This window comes from Somniosus microcephalus, chromosome 11 (genome assembly GCF_052327205.1).
Source record: "Somniosus microcephalus isolate GS21.2 chromosome 11, FLI_Smic_1.0, whole genome shotgun sequence".
In the NCBI taxonomy this organism is placed as follows: Eukaryota; Metazoa; Chordata; class Chondrichthyes; order Squaliformes; family Somniosidae; genus Somniosus; species Somniosus microcephalus.
Window position 1 is genome coordinate 55,187,001 of NC_140997.1, and position 13,736 is coordinate 55,200,736.

Sequence of the window (13,736 nt, forward strand, 5' to 3'; positions counted from 1 at the left end):
TCCCTCCCGACCCGACCCGACAGTGCTACCCTCCCTCCCGACCCGACAGTGCTACCCTCCCTCCCGACCCCAGACAGTGCTACCCTCCCTCCCTCCCGACCCCAGACAGTGCTACCCTCCCTCCCGACCGACCCCAGACAGTGCTACCCTCCCTCCCTCCCGACCCCAGACAGTGCTACCCTCCCTCCCTCCCGACCCCAGACAGTGCTACCCTCCCTCCCTCCCTCCCGACCCCAGACAGTGCTACCCTCCCTCCCGACCGACCCCAGACAGTGCTACCCTCCCTCCCGACCGACCCCAGACAGTGCTACCCTCCCTCCGGACCGACCGACCCCAGACAGTGCTACCCTCCCTCCCGACCGACCCCAGACAGTGCTACCCTCCCTCCCGACCGACCCCAGACAGTGCTACCCTCCCTCCCTCCTGACCCCAGACAGTGCTACCCTCCCTCCCTCCTGACCCCAGACAGTGCTACCCTCCTGACCCCAGACAGTGCTACCCTCCTGACCCCAGACAGTGCTACCCTCCTGACCCCAGACAGTGCTACCCTCCTGACCCCAGACAGTGCTACCCTCCTGACCCCAGACAGTGTTACCCTCCCTCCCTCCCGACCCCAGACAGTGCTACCCTCCCTCCCTCCCGACCCCAGACAGTGCTACCCTCCCTCCCTCCCGACCCCAGACAGTGCTACCCTCCCTCCCGACCGACCCCAGACAGTGCTACCCTCCCTCCCGACCGACCCCAGACAGTGCTACCCTCCCTCCGGACCGACCGACCGACCCCAGACAGTGCTACCCTCCCTCCCGACCGACCCCAGACAGTGCTACCCTCCCTCCCGACCGACCCCAGACAGTGCTACCCTCCCTCCCGACCGACCCCAGACAGTGCTACCCTCCCTCCCTCCTGACCCCAGACAGTGCTACCCTCCCTCCCTCCCTCCTGACCCCAGACAGTGCTACCCTCCTGACCCCAGACAGTGCTACCCTCCTGACCCCAGACAGTGCTACCCTCCTGACCCCAGACAGTGCTACCCTCCTGACCCCAGACAGTGCTACCCTCCTGACCCCAGACAGTGCTACCCTCCCTCCTGACCCCAGCCACTGCTATACTCCATCTAGGCCTCTATGTCCTGTGCACCTCAAGGAAAACAATTTCATTGATTACGGTACTAGAAGACAATGAAAGATTCATATTTCCATGTTGCTGACATATTGGTTAGTGTCACGGATCACTGCAAGATAGCATTTAGAATAATGGTCTACAGAATCTCATTGGTCACACTTGAGAAAATAGCCCATGAGCGGACTAATTAAATGAAGCGGCACTGGCCTGTAAACGATTAAACCCATTAAAGTCGGCAGGAGTATTAGAACAGATTCAATTAATTTCCCCACACTGTTCCTCGGGCATATGTTAGCTCCATCAGCATACAGTGGACAGTTAAAATCAATAAATGACGCGTTCAAAAAAAGATAAACGTTATGTGCAGCTGCCTGCACTTCATTGGCATTCGCGCAACTATTCTTTTGGGCTTTTGCATTTGGGGATAAACCGCCCCCACAACACAGATACACTCACACGTGATCACCTCCTACATATGCTCTCCCTGCACTACAATACAATACAATAGCCAGAGTCCCAAAATACAGCACTGCTGACACACACACCACATATACTCGCTGTTCCGAGGTGATAATTTTGTCCTGAAGCTTAAATACTCTGCAAATAAACGTGTGTGACAGTCCTGTCAGTTCCTTGAGTACAGTGTGTCTAAGGAGTGTGAGGAACACGGCGAGAGGCTGAAAGGAGATTCCTGGCCTTGGCGAGTGTCGCAGGTGGCGCTGTGATGTTGCGGGAAGCAGTTGTGTCAGTTAACAGGTTCAATGCTTTTAATGATTATGTCTTCAGAGCCGGGTCTGAGAATGTATCATTATTAAAGCCGTGCAGCCAGTGGGCTAATTAACCAAGGAGGCAAGCTCTGCGTCAGCCGTGGCCGTGTGGCTGAAGATAGTTAAATGTCGTACAGCATTAAACTGTACCCAAACTGAACCAAAAGCAAATTTATCTCTCTTATTAGTCTCAGGTAAATACTGGCCAAATGTTGAAATATGACCTCACGCACACTTAAGCTGGAGAAATGAGGCTCTGGCAAGCATTAAATAATTACACTAACGATTATTCTCCTGTGTAATTGAAAGGCTTTGCATTTCAGGAAGCGTGGAGGCACTTAGTATCTACAAACAGCATGCGCACTGCCTCGAAACAGAAAGTATAAATCAAATAGACCACTTGTATTGATCGGAGCGAGGAGGCTTGCCTGCAACTGCAGAATATTATGAAATGAATGGAGCTTTTATTCTCCGATTAAGTTCAGCTGCAACAGTCGGTTGTTGGGTCTCCAACAGAAACGGAGTTCCCGTCGGCTCGCAAGGAATGGCAGCAGGAAGCCTGTCTGGTGAAAACAAATCATTGAGGGCTTATTCGGGATGCGGGGAAGCAACGAGTGATCAAAAAAATGTTGTTCCTGGTTTAATTGCTGCACACTACTAATTCATATACCAATTAAACATGAATAACACTTGTTTTTAAACAAAGACATCCATTCAGGCAATATTGAATGTGTCAGATATGTGCCTTACAGATTGAATATTCAAACATTTTATTTTTTGTGTATAACAATGCAATGATATTGACTTCTGTCTTCAGGCTTTGAATATCTGCACGCCCTCTTTATGGTGGAATCAATTTTTCAACTGTAATTTATAGTTTTGCCTCATCCTATTTAGAACTTGCAGTGTCAACCTGTCGGTATGAGAAATACAATGCAGCTATCGGGGTAACTATCTCTCGAATTATCCCTCTCTTCTGTACGGAAATGCCTGACCTTCTGTTCAGTGACCTTCTGTTCAGTGCCCTCCCTCCCCCGATGTCACAGCCGAGAATTAACTCTGTGGGAAATGACTGGTGTCAAACCTACAACAGTACACTGGTATCGTCACTGGAGTCCATATGATACAATATTAACCTGAAGGTTACAGACGTGACTGAGACTCTGTTGGAATGACTGAAGCTGAAGAATAATTGCAACACAGAAGGTCCTTTCTGTAACCCATGAGGCAATGGTTTACCCTATAGCTTGAAGTCAGCATTTATTTTAAGTCCCTTGACTTAAATTTATTCCTAAAATGCTGCAGAGAACAAGGAGAGACAGGACAAGAGACTTAAAAGAAGCCAAACTTTGCACATCCCAATTCCTCGGTCTGCCTCAATTGTATGTTCTAAAGTCAAAATTGTGTAATGTGATAAAATGCCTCAGGAAAACTTTCCACCCGTTTTCTACCAGTTACAGCCTTTACTTTGTGCCCAAAATAGGCAAAGGTCTCCTCTATCGCTCACTGAACATTAACACTGCTGATGTCAATTGTCCAAGAATGTTCAATACTTCCCATAGGTAACTTACTTCTTTCAGTCCAAAGGTACAATATAAAGGTGCAGTAATGCACTGTGTGTGTACTGAATACAGTCATATTGCAAAACTACAGAAGTAAGGGGAAATGATACCAAAAAAACTTCAGCCTAAATTTGTGCATTAATTCTCGAGCTAAATATATCTAAAAGCAGGAAATACATGCACCCTTTTTCAGCAACCTATGGCTTATGCTTGATGATGCCAGCTAGCAATTGTTTCTAATCTTACTTTCCACTGATGTCACTTGCTGAAGATTATTTCCTGTTAATGCCACTTACTAAAAATTGTTGCTTGCTGCTGTCACCCACTGATGTCAATTAACTGGCAATTGTGTTTGGCTATTCACATTTAGTATCTGACTCAACCTTATTCCTCTTTTTAGATGTCAGAAAATTCTCCTTAGGATTGTAATATATGGGGGTAGAACAAATGAAGGACAGAGGTACAATGAGTTGCTAGTCCATGAGCTTGCTTTACTAGGCCAGAGCGAACTGACCATGCTCATACTAAACTATGTGATAATACATTACACCGCGTTCCCCTTAAAAAAAATGTACGTATTCCCCTTTCAAATACAACAAAACTATGGTCCCACCTTTCCCAGCATCACATGTACCACATAACAAAAACTCCTGGCTTTTTTTCTTTTAAATGAACTACAAATCCAGTTTAATAACAGGTTTGCAGAGCTTTCCTGATCTCCTTACTGAAGGTTTTGGTGTTTAACCAATTTTCAGGCTGATTTGTTTTAGTTCCGAACTCAAAGATGATCCTGTTTCTATCTCAGATTTGTTTGAGCCTGGTACCTCAGTTACTGAAGTCTGAACTGAGTCAAACTCATGTATGTGTTCATGATCAAGTGGTTCAAGATCACTGTCCAATTCAGGCCTTTAAATAAAGCTTCTTGCAATTGATTTCATACTGATGATCCCTGGATGTTCAGTATGAAGTTTGGCCAGAATTCTATCTCTCAAAGAAGTAGGTACCACCACTCTATTTCCCCACTTGATACAACCTTGCTCACAAGACAATTCAGTACGACGGTTATGGAATGGTTTCAATTCTGTGTCCAGACACTGATCAGTCCATCCATTCAAGGTGTTTTTATACACTCTTTCAGTACTGAGTCCTTTTGAGTCTCATCTGCAATCTCAGTTGCATTTACAGGAAAGTCTTTGTCAACTGCACCTAGCGAGAAAATAGCACCTTCACTCCCAACATATGAATCTTCATGTGAAAACCTGGACAAGGCATCTGCAATTGCGTTTTGCTTTGAAATGCGATATTCAATCGTGTAGTCATATTGTGACAACACTGCCCAATGTTGCATTCTTGATGCGACCATTGCAGGGATGGCAGATTTGTGCCCCAATATTGCTAGGAGCGGTTTGTGATCAGTTATCAGGGTAAACTTTCTGCCGATCAGGAACTGTTGAAATTTCTTGATTCCAAACACTATGGTGAGTGCTTCCTTTTCAATTTGCACGTAGTTTCTTTCGCTCTTTGTGAGGGTTCGCGATGCGAACATGATTGGTTTCTCTTGGCCATCATCCATTACGTAGCTTATGACAGCTCCCATACCATAACTGGAAGCAACACACGCTAACTTAAGCTCATGCTCTGTGTCATAGTGCACAAGTAGAGCATTGCGAGAGAGACTTCTCTTATAAGCGTCGTAAGCTTCCTGTTGTGCTTTTGTCCACTTCCACTGGACATCCTTCCTGAGGAGCTCGTGCAATGGAATGAACATGGTCGCTAATTCAGGTAAGAAACGTGAGTAGTACTGGACCATTCCAAGGAAAGATCTTAACTCAGACATGTTCTGTGGCTTTGGAGCAATGATGACAGCATCGACCTTTTCCTTCACTGGTTGCAAGCCATTTGCATCAACTTTCAGACCAAGGTACACAACCTCGAGCTGCACAAAAGCACATTTGCTCATTTTCAATTTGACATTGTGGGCCTTCAACCTTTGAAGCACTAAATCTAACACTTCTAGATTTTCTTCCTCGCTGCTTGATGTGATCAGCACATCATCTTGATTGCATAAGCAATTTAGAATTCCTTGCAAAATCTTATCCATCGTAGCCTGGAAAATTTTGGGGGAGGACTTTAAACCATACGGAAGCTTGGTGTATAAGTACAGTCTCTTGTGTGTATTGATGGTGAGATACTGTTGACTCTCTTTGTTAACATTCAGCTGAGCGTAAGCGTGCGAAAGGCCAAGCTTGGAGAAGATCTTTGACCCAGAGAGGGTTGCATAAAGTTCTTGTGATGTAGGTAACGGGTACTGCTCATCGTCAACTGCTTGGTTGATAGTAACTTTGTAGTCACCACACAAGCGTACAGTTTTGTCTGCTTTGGGCACTACCACAATCGGGGTAGCCCATTCACTTTTGTCAGTTTTTACTAGCACTCCGCTCTCTCTGAGTTTCGATCCCTGAACCTAAATGGTGGCCTCAATATTGGGCCTCGGGCTTCATTTCCATGAAATGGGTGAGCTGTGGTGCGGAAGAGGCAGCTCACACGGCGGAGCGTGGTTGAAGCAACACTAGCAGCGGCCCTTCAGGTAAATGAGGAAGGGGGGCGATCAGTAGCCAGGGGAAGGAATCGGTAGCTGGGTGGGTGGGAAATGGGAGCTGGGGGAGGAGGGAACCGGAAGCCGGAGCTGTGGTGGGCTGTCTGTCGTAGTTTAGAAACACAATTGCAAGATTGTATTAAGGGAACAACTAAGCTGCAATGAATGCCTTAACCCTCCTGTCCATTTTCTGTGGCAGGAATCCAACACCCACCACCTGTTCCTTCAGTGGGGAATCATTAAATTTTCTGGCAGCACTCAAGTCAGCCACTCTCAGCAAGATATGGAGCTAAGAGCAGCAGGTGCTGAATTCTCTGGTCTTGCAAACCATATCTGCTGGGTTTTCTTCTGAGAATGGGAAACCCAAACCTGCAGTGTTTGACTGACTACCTGCTGCTGCAATGGGAGCATTTGTAATTAAGCCCATTATCACTCTATAGCACTTTTCCCAAGCCAGATCCAAAGATCAGACACAGCCTATTACATTTGCCTCATGTTTCTACATGGATAATTTCCTTTATCTCCTTATGGTGTGTCACCATGCCATCCAGCCTTTTTCAAGACCTTATAGATCACTTTTCCTCTACTCATGTTACAGGAAATCAAGTATTCTTGGTATGTTAATCTCGTGCCTTGAGCTCCACAAATTCCCGATGGCGGGGGAGTCCAGAACCAGGGATCACAGTCTAAAGATAAGGGGTAAGCCATTAAGGACTGAGATGAGGAGGAATTTCTTCACCCAGAGAGTGGTGAACCAGTGGAATTCTCTGCCACACAAGGCAGTTGAGGCCAATTCATTAAATATATTCAAGAAGGAGTTAGATATATTTCTTAAGGCTAAAGGGATCAAGGGATATGGGGAGAAAGCAGGGGCAGGGTACTGAATTTGGATGATCAGCCATGATCTCATTAAATGGCGGGACATTTGGATAAACATAATTATAATTTAATAGGACAAAGTCAGCATGGTTTTATGAAGGGAAAGTCATGTTTGACAAATTTGCTTGAGTTCTTTGAGGAAGTAACATACAGGGTGTTAAAGGGGAACCAGTGGACGTAGTGTATTTAGACTTCCAAAAGGCATTTGACAAGGTGCCACACAAAAGATTATTGCTCAAGATAAAAAATCATGGGATTGGGGGTAATATTCTAGCATGGGTGGAGGATTGGCTATCTAACAGAAAGCAGAGAGTTGGGATAAATGGCTCATTCTCAGACTGGCAATCAGTAACTAGTGGTGTTCTGCAGGGGTCAGTGCTGGTCCCCAACTCTTTACAATCTATATTAATGATTTGGAGGAGGGGACCGAGTGTAACATATCAAAGTTTGCAGATGATACAAAGATAGGAAGGAAAGTAGTGAGTGAGGAGGACATAAAAAACCTGCAAAGGGACATAGACAGGCTAAGTAAGTGGGCAGAGATTTGGCAGATGGAATACAATACTGGAAAGTGTGAGGTTATGCACTTTGGCAGGAAAAATCATAGAGCAAGTTATTATCTTAATGGCAAGAAACTGGAAAGTACTGTAGTACAAAGGGATCTGGGGGTCCTGGTGCACGAAACTCAAAAAGTTAGTATGCAGGTGCAGCAAGTGATCAAGAAGGCCAATGGAATGTTGGCTTTTATTGCTAGGGGGATAGAATATAAAAACAGGGAGGTATTGTTGCAGTTGTACAAGGTATTGGTGAGACCGCACCTGGAATACTGCATACAGTTTTGGTGTCCATACTTAAGAAAAGACATACTTGCTCTCGAGTCAGTACAAAGAAGGTTCACTCAGTTAATCCTGGGGATGAGGGGGTGGACATATGAGGAGAGGTTGAGTAGATTGGGACTCTACTCATTGGAGTTCAGAAGAATGAGAGGTGATCTTATTGAAACATATAAGATTGTGAAGGAACTTGATTGGGTGGATGTGGTGAGGATGTTCCCAATGATGGGTGAAACTAGAACTAGGGGGCATAGTCTTAGAATAAGGGGCTGCTCTTTCAAAACTGAGATGAGGAGAAACTTCTTCACTCCGAGGGTAGTAGGTCTGTGGAATTTGCTGCCCCAGAAAGCTGTGGAAGCTACATCATTAAATACATTTAAAACAGAAATAGACAGTTTCTTAGAAGTAAAGGGAATTAGGGGTTACGGGGAGCGGGCAGGAAATTGGACATGAGTCTATGTTCGGAACGGTCATGGCCCTGTGGGTAACGGAGCAGGCCCAGGGACCGTGAAGCCTGGTTCTGCTCCTACTTCTTGTGTTCTAATTATGTGTTAGATTTCAGGAGATGGTTCTATTCCTGTTCCTGGCTGGGGTGGAGATCACCTTTTACAGAAGGTAAGTACTGTAGAAAATATAGGGACAGTGATCTCCTGGACGAGTTTCGATCGCCTAGATGGGTCGGAGCGGAGTTTCCCAGATTTTTTTTCTCCCAAATTGGCCATTGGGTTTTTTATCTGGTTTTTCGCCTCTCCCAGGAGATCACATGGGTTCGGGAGGGATGTAGAGTGATAATAGATTTGAGGTTAGGATCAGATCAGCCATGATCTTATTGAATGGTGGAGCAGGCTCGAGGGGCCGATTGGCCTACTCCTGCTCCTATTTCTTATGTTCTTATGTTCTTATGTAACAGGCTTGAGGGGCCGAATGGCCTACGCCTGCTCCTATCTTCTATGTTTCTATGTTTTCCTATGAAGAGCAGGATCCTGTGGGATATTAGCCCACCGCTGGATGCTCTGACATCCTGCTTTTCCAATAATAAACAACAAACAGCAGCACCAAGGACAGACACCAGTACAACCTCTCACGGCAAGATGAACTCCCAGATAATCTGCTTGACCAACGGTAACAATATAGGTGTAAATTTTCACATCGGCTGGGTGGGCGGGTGGTAGGACAGACACTTGAGCTGCCTGTCCGAAGTCCTTGCCACAAGACTTGAGTTGTTTTGAACCTCATTTGATTATTGCCAGGCCTCGCAGGCAGCTCCTCGAGGGTGGTGGGGGATGGGGCGGAGTCAAATGTTGTATCTTAAAAAGGGAAGGGGAGGCAATTGTGGGAGAGAGGGCATGGTTGGGCCATTAGGAGGAATATTGGCCCTGAAATTGCGGTGTCTGTGATGGAGTACTCTTGAGAGTATGCCGTCGTATTCCCTTTGAAATGCCCGCGCAAGTTCCGGATTTCATCAAGCACATGTGTAAAATCCGTAACTTGTGGCCTGTCAATGTACACATTGACAGGCCATCTGCGGGGGTCCAAAAAAGCAATCGCTGGCACAGAGTTTGGTTATTTGCCCAGCGACTGGCCAGCAATTGCCCATGTAAGTCTTACGGTTGATGCAAGCAGGTGTAGGGCCTGCTTGCATTAGCGTAAGGGGATATCAAAGGCTTAAATTAAATATTTTTAGATCCTAAAATATGCACATACACTTTATTAAATGAGCTTATGCAAATACTGGCCTGGATTACAGTCTTAAAGATGTATAAAATTATCAAAAAAATTAATTTTTATTGAGGTTGGTGCAATGAAGGAATTTATAAATAAAATTCCAATTCTGTTAATTGTATAAATATTAGATTTGAGATTCCATTGCATATCATTAGGGGATTTCCTTTGTAAATGATTGCAATAGAATTCTCCTTTTTCATTGGAGGACCAGGCCCATGTGATCTCAGTATGCTTCCGAACTGCCTGCATCCCTAGGATCCGTAGGCCATTACACTGCCTTCCACCTCGAGGCCTGAGACCGCAACTTTTTGCAGCGTGGCCACCAGGAGGAGAATTGTTTCTCAGGTCGGAGGCATACTTCGGAGGTACGCCTCCGACCGCAATTTCTAGGCCATTCATGCCCGACAAAAATAATTTCAATACTTACCTGGGCTGTTTTCTGAGCAGCCAGCAGCACTCCCTTTAAGGGCCATTGGTAGACCACTCAACGCCTGGTACAAATGGGCAGCACATGCTCCACCCATTAGTACCTCAAAATTGTGCCATGGTCCTACATATGTCATAGGAATTCGATGAGCATATTGCAAGTAGGCTCCTGCCTGCAAGAGGCAGGCACTTGGGCCACCCATATGAAGGCCCAACAAAAATGGCAGCAGCCACACTGGGAGCAGGAACCGGGTGGTAAGTGGCACATTGACATTATCGGCGTGCTACCACCCTCTTCCTGTCAGATGGAGGCCGTGAAAACCAGTCCCATTATCTGCATTGCAGCCAGCAGCTAGAGTTTGCTGGGAACCAACTTCCAATTATTTCTCAATAAATGAGAAGTATTGACATCACCACTGTTATTCATGCCGTGAGAATTCCAACATAGACCAGACATGGAGCCTCCTGATAGCTGCAATGAGAGTCACTGCTGACACAAATTCTGCGTGAAAATAGAATAAAATATTACACATAAAACTTAAACAGCATATATTAGAAATAATAAGGTACCAGAGGCCTATAGCAAGGCTGTAATCTAATCTCAGAGGCCAAGATGAGGCTTATAATTGCTTTGCTCTCTTGGTTTAATTACATCATCTGAAGCAGTCCTGTAATCACTTCCCGGTGTCAATTACTCTAAATATAAACCACCTGATTAGACTATAACATGGAACCAATGCTAGATATTCATTATTAATCTATATATATGTATAGGAATACAATATAGTACCACTAAAATTGATTAAAAGCAAGCGTTTTTAGTAAAACCTTATTCTTCTGTCAGCTAATCCAACTACAATCTAGCATAATAATTATATGAAGTACACAGTCTTCCTGTCTTGTAATATACAGCTGTAAGGAAAACTTAGTATACTTAATAATACCAGTAAAGCATTAAAACAACTGCAGCAGTGACAGCAGAGGCAGTCTCCAGTGAAACTCAACCCTCGATACTCCAAAAATGATGGAATTGAAACGCTCTATAAATTATACATTAAATAAGTGATGGCTGGGATAAAATCAGAAAATGCTGCAAAGGTAGCATAGTCAGCCAGCATCAGAATAAGATGGCGTAATGATTCAGGTTGTGCCTTTCATCAGAACAATGACTGAAATTGGGTTCAAAGTTATAGCACACTCAAGATCCAAATAACTGTGGAATGTTCACAAGCTGTCTCTGATAGTTTAAAATATCATCTGAGCCTACCAAGTACATTGAATAATTGCAATATACTTCCAGGCTTTTATTTATTTATAATACACACCCATGTAGCTTCCTCAGTGATTTGATGTGTAAGTGCACACTCCAGTATGATACTGAGCCACACAGACCAAGAAGGTCCCAAGTTTGGTCCCAGGGCTTGCTGATTTAGATGATCTCAGCTGGGGTAGAAGTAGGGTTGCTATAATAGGCCTCACCATTCCCATGCAAGGAAAAGTGAACAATCAGCCAGGGTTCCTGCTCCTTGTTGCTGGGAATTCAGGTATGTGCGGACGTTGAATGATAGCAGGATGGGCTTGGCTGTCCCCTACAGTTGAATAGTCTGCTGACACTCAGGTGGGTCACTTTGACCGATGGGGAAGATGCACAATGGGCAGTTGATCTGATGTAGCCCATTTTACACTATCATACAAAGTCAAAATAACCTTCTCACTTTCCAGACACATAGGGGTAGATCTTGACGTTTTGCGATAATGTAAGATTGAGAGAGATGTAAAACAGGCTGCCGACTCACTAGCACCCGTTTTACACTATTGCACAATGTCAAGATCTACCCCATACAGGAAGAATGGTAAATTGGGAAATTACAGGAAGTTTGTTGATGGCATGGAACATACTTCAGCTTGAGTCAACACCTTCCGGCGGGGGGGGGGGGGAAAGTGGAAGGAAATGGAAATAAATACACATACACAGAAAGGACCACTCCTTTTACTCAGTCACACAGTCTTCACATAATGTGACTTGAACCGTGTCAAGTGTGGCTGAAATTAAAGTTCCTCTATTGATGAAGACACCCACTCAAATTAACAGTTGATTCTTGCACAGCTTTGAAGCAGCTGGAGACATGACGGCCTTTGTGGCAAAGACAGTTTCTCTTAAGAACTATAATCAGTGTCTGACAAGGCAAGATTTTAGTTGAGAACACAGCCGAAGGGCAGAGAGCGCATTTAAATGTGCCAGCAGAATTTAAATGAGAATAATGAACAGCAAAGGATGTGATTGTGCGGAATATTTCAACAGAACCAAATTTGACAGGTTATACTGTGTGGGAAAAGCAGAGCTGGCTATACCAGGCTTTAATAAGGCAGCATCAGATGCTATAGAAAAAGTTGATTATTCTTCCAAATCAAGGACTCTGATCATTTAATATATTAAAACAAGAAACTCTTCTGCCTTGATTAAACAGGTTTCCGATAGTATATTATGTTTCCTACTCTAAACCCAGGATTCAAAAGCAAGCATACGAAAATAAAGAAAGCCAGAATCCTTAAAAGTGAAATACAAACTGAAAGGATTGCCTGGGTTGCTCTTTGTATGTTTCAAATACATCATTGCAAATGGCACTCAGACACACTTACTTCCATGTTGAGAGCTTCTTTTTTATATTGGCTCCGGTGCCCGAGAACAGGGAGGCATTAGCTAAGCAGCTCTGGCACTAGGGAGGGATTGAGTGTTCTTATTCATTTTTAATAAATGTTAAGGAGAGATACCATGGGAACCAAACACTTTCTGGTTGAATGCACCCATTACAAGTACCTTTCTACTGGTTATGAGCATCTTCTGAAAGTTGGAACAAATGCACCTGCTAAGAAAGGAGCAGCACCATAATTTCTAATCTTGTAATAACATGCTTTTATAAAGGAGCTGGATGATTGTTCGGCTATGAAAGAGAGCGACAAGGCTATACAAATAAGTTGCGGTAAAAACGTAATTCCACGAATCCGTGCTTGAAAGGACTGCAGCCTCAGAGAATCAACGCTACAAGTGTGTTATAGCCCTACCTCTGATTTGTGGTTCCTTTGAGTGTGACTCCTCACTGAACGTGTAGGATTACTGTTGCCGATATTAGCGGATGAATGTTTAATGCATCGTAAGACATCCTGTCCTACATTTTAAATAAATGGGTTAATGCCTGCATTAAAATAGTGGACAGAAGAATCTCATACAAACACGTTAAGCATTTCTCCACTAATATCAGAAATAGTAGTTTCTAGGCTTATAGCCTCAGTCCTGTTCTGTTCAGATCGCTGAAGTGTCACCGGTACAGTATAAGTGGACAGTATTTAGTAATTTAGACTCATATCCTGCAATTTTCACTCAATTGCCTTTGGATGTCAGGAATAAATGTTAGTGTTTTCCCTTTCTCAGAAGGAGCTGGCTTGATGTCTAATTACCATCGTTCCTCTGGAAGTGATCACAATATGGATACTCTACACACCATGCAATGATGGTGGAGACTTTCCTACTTGTCAATTCTATCCATTTTGTGGATCAGGGCTTTTCAAGTAGCATGTGTATGAATCCATGCCTTAATAAGGGCTGTCTGAAGCACTAGCTTGAGAGGCTTATGAAAATGCTAAGTGGGATTCCCCTGATGTACTGCAATCTCATATGAAACCACAACTGGCATGCTGATAGGGTTAGATGAAGAGGGGTGGGGGGAGGCTTGTGTGGAGTGTAGACCAGTTGGGCCGAATGGCTTGGCTCTGCTCCATAGACTCAATGTAATTCGTTGTAATGTATTTAATTAACTTATTAAAAAAA

The 13,736-nt window shown here is 44.4% G+C and overlaps 1 protein-coding gene and 1 long non-coding RNA gene across 3 annotated transcripts in view; one reads left to right on the forward strand and one right to left on the reverse strand.

Annotated features, from left to right (window-relative positions):
* rhbdl1 (rhomboid, veinlet-like 1 (Drosophila)) overlaps positions 1-13,736 on the reverse strand; it is a 300,633-nt gene that overhangs the window by 66,305 nt on the left and 220,592 nt on the right. The window lies entirely within an intron of this gene.
* LOC147110581 (uncharacterized) lies at positions 1,402-4,132 on the forward strand. Its single transcript, XR_015079947.1, has 2 exons — positions 1,402-2,083; positions 2,213-4,132. It is a non-coding gene; the product is annotated as an uncharacterized LOC147110581 (long non-coding RNA).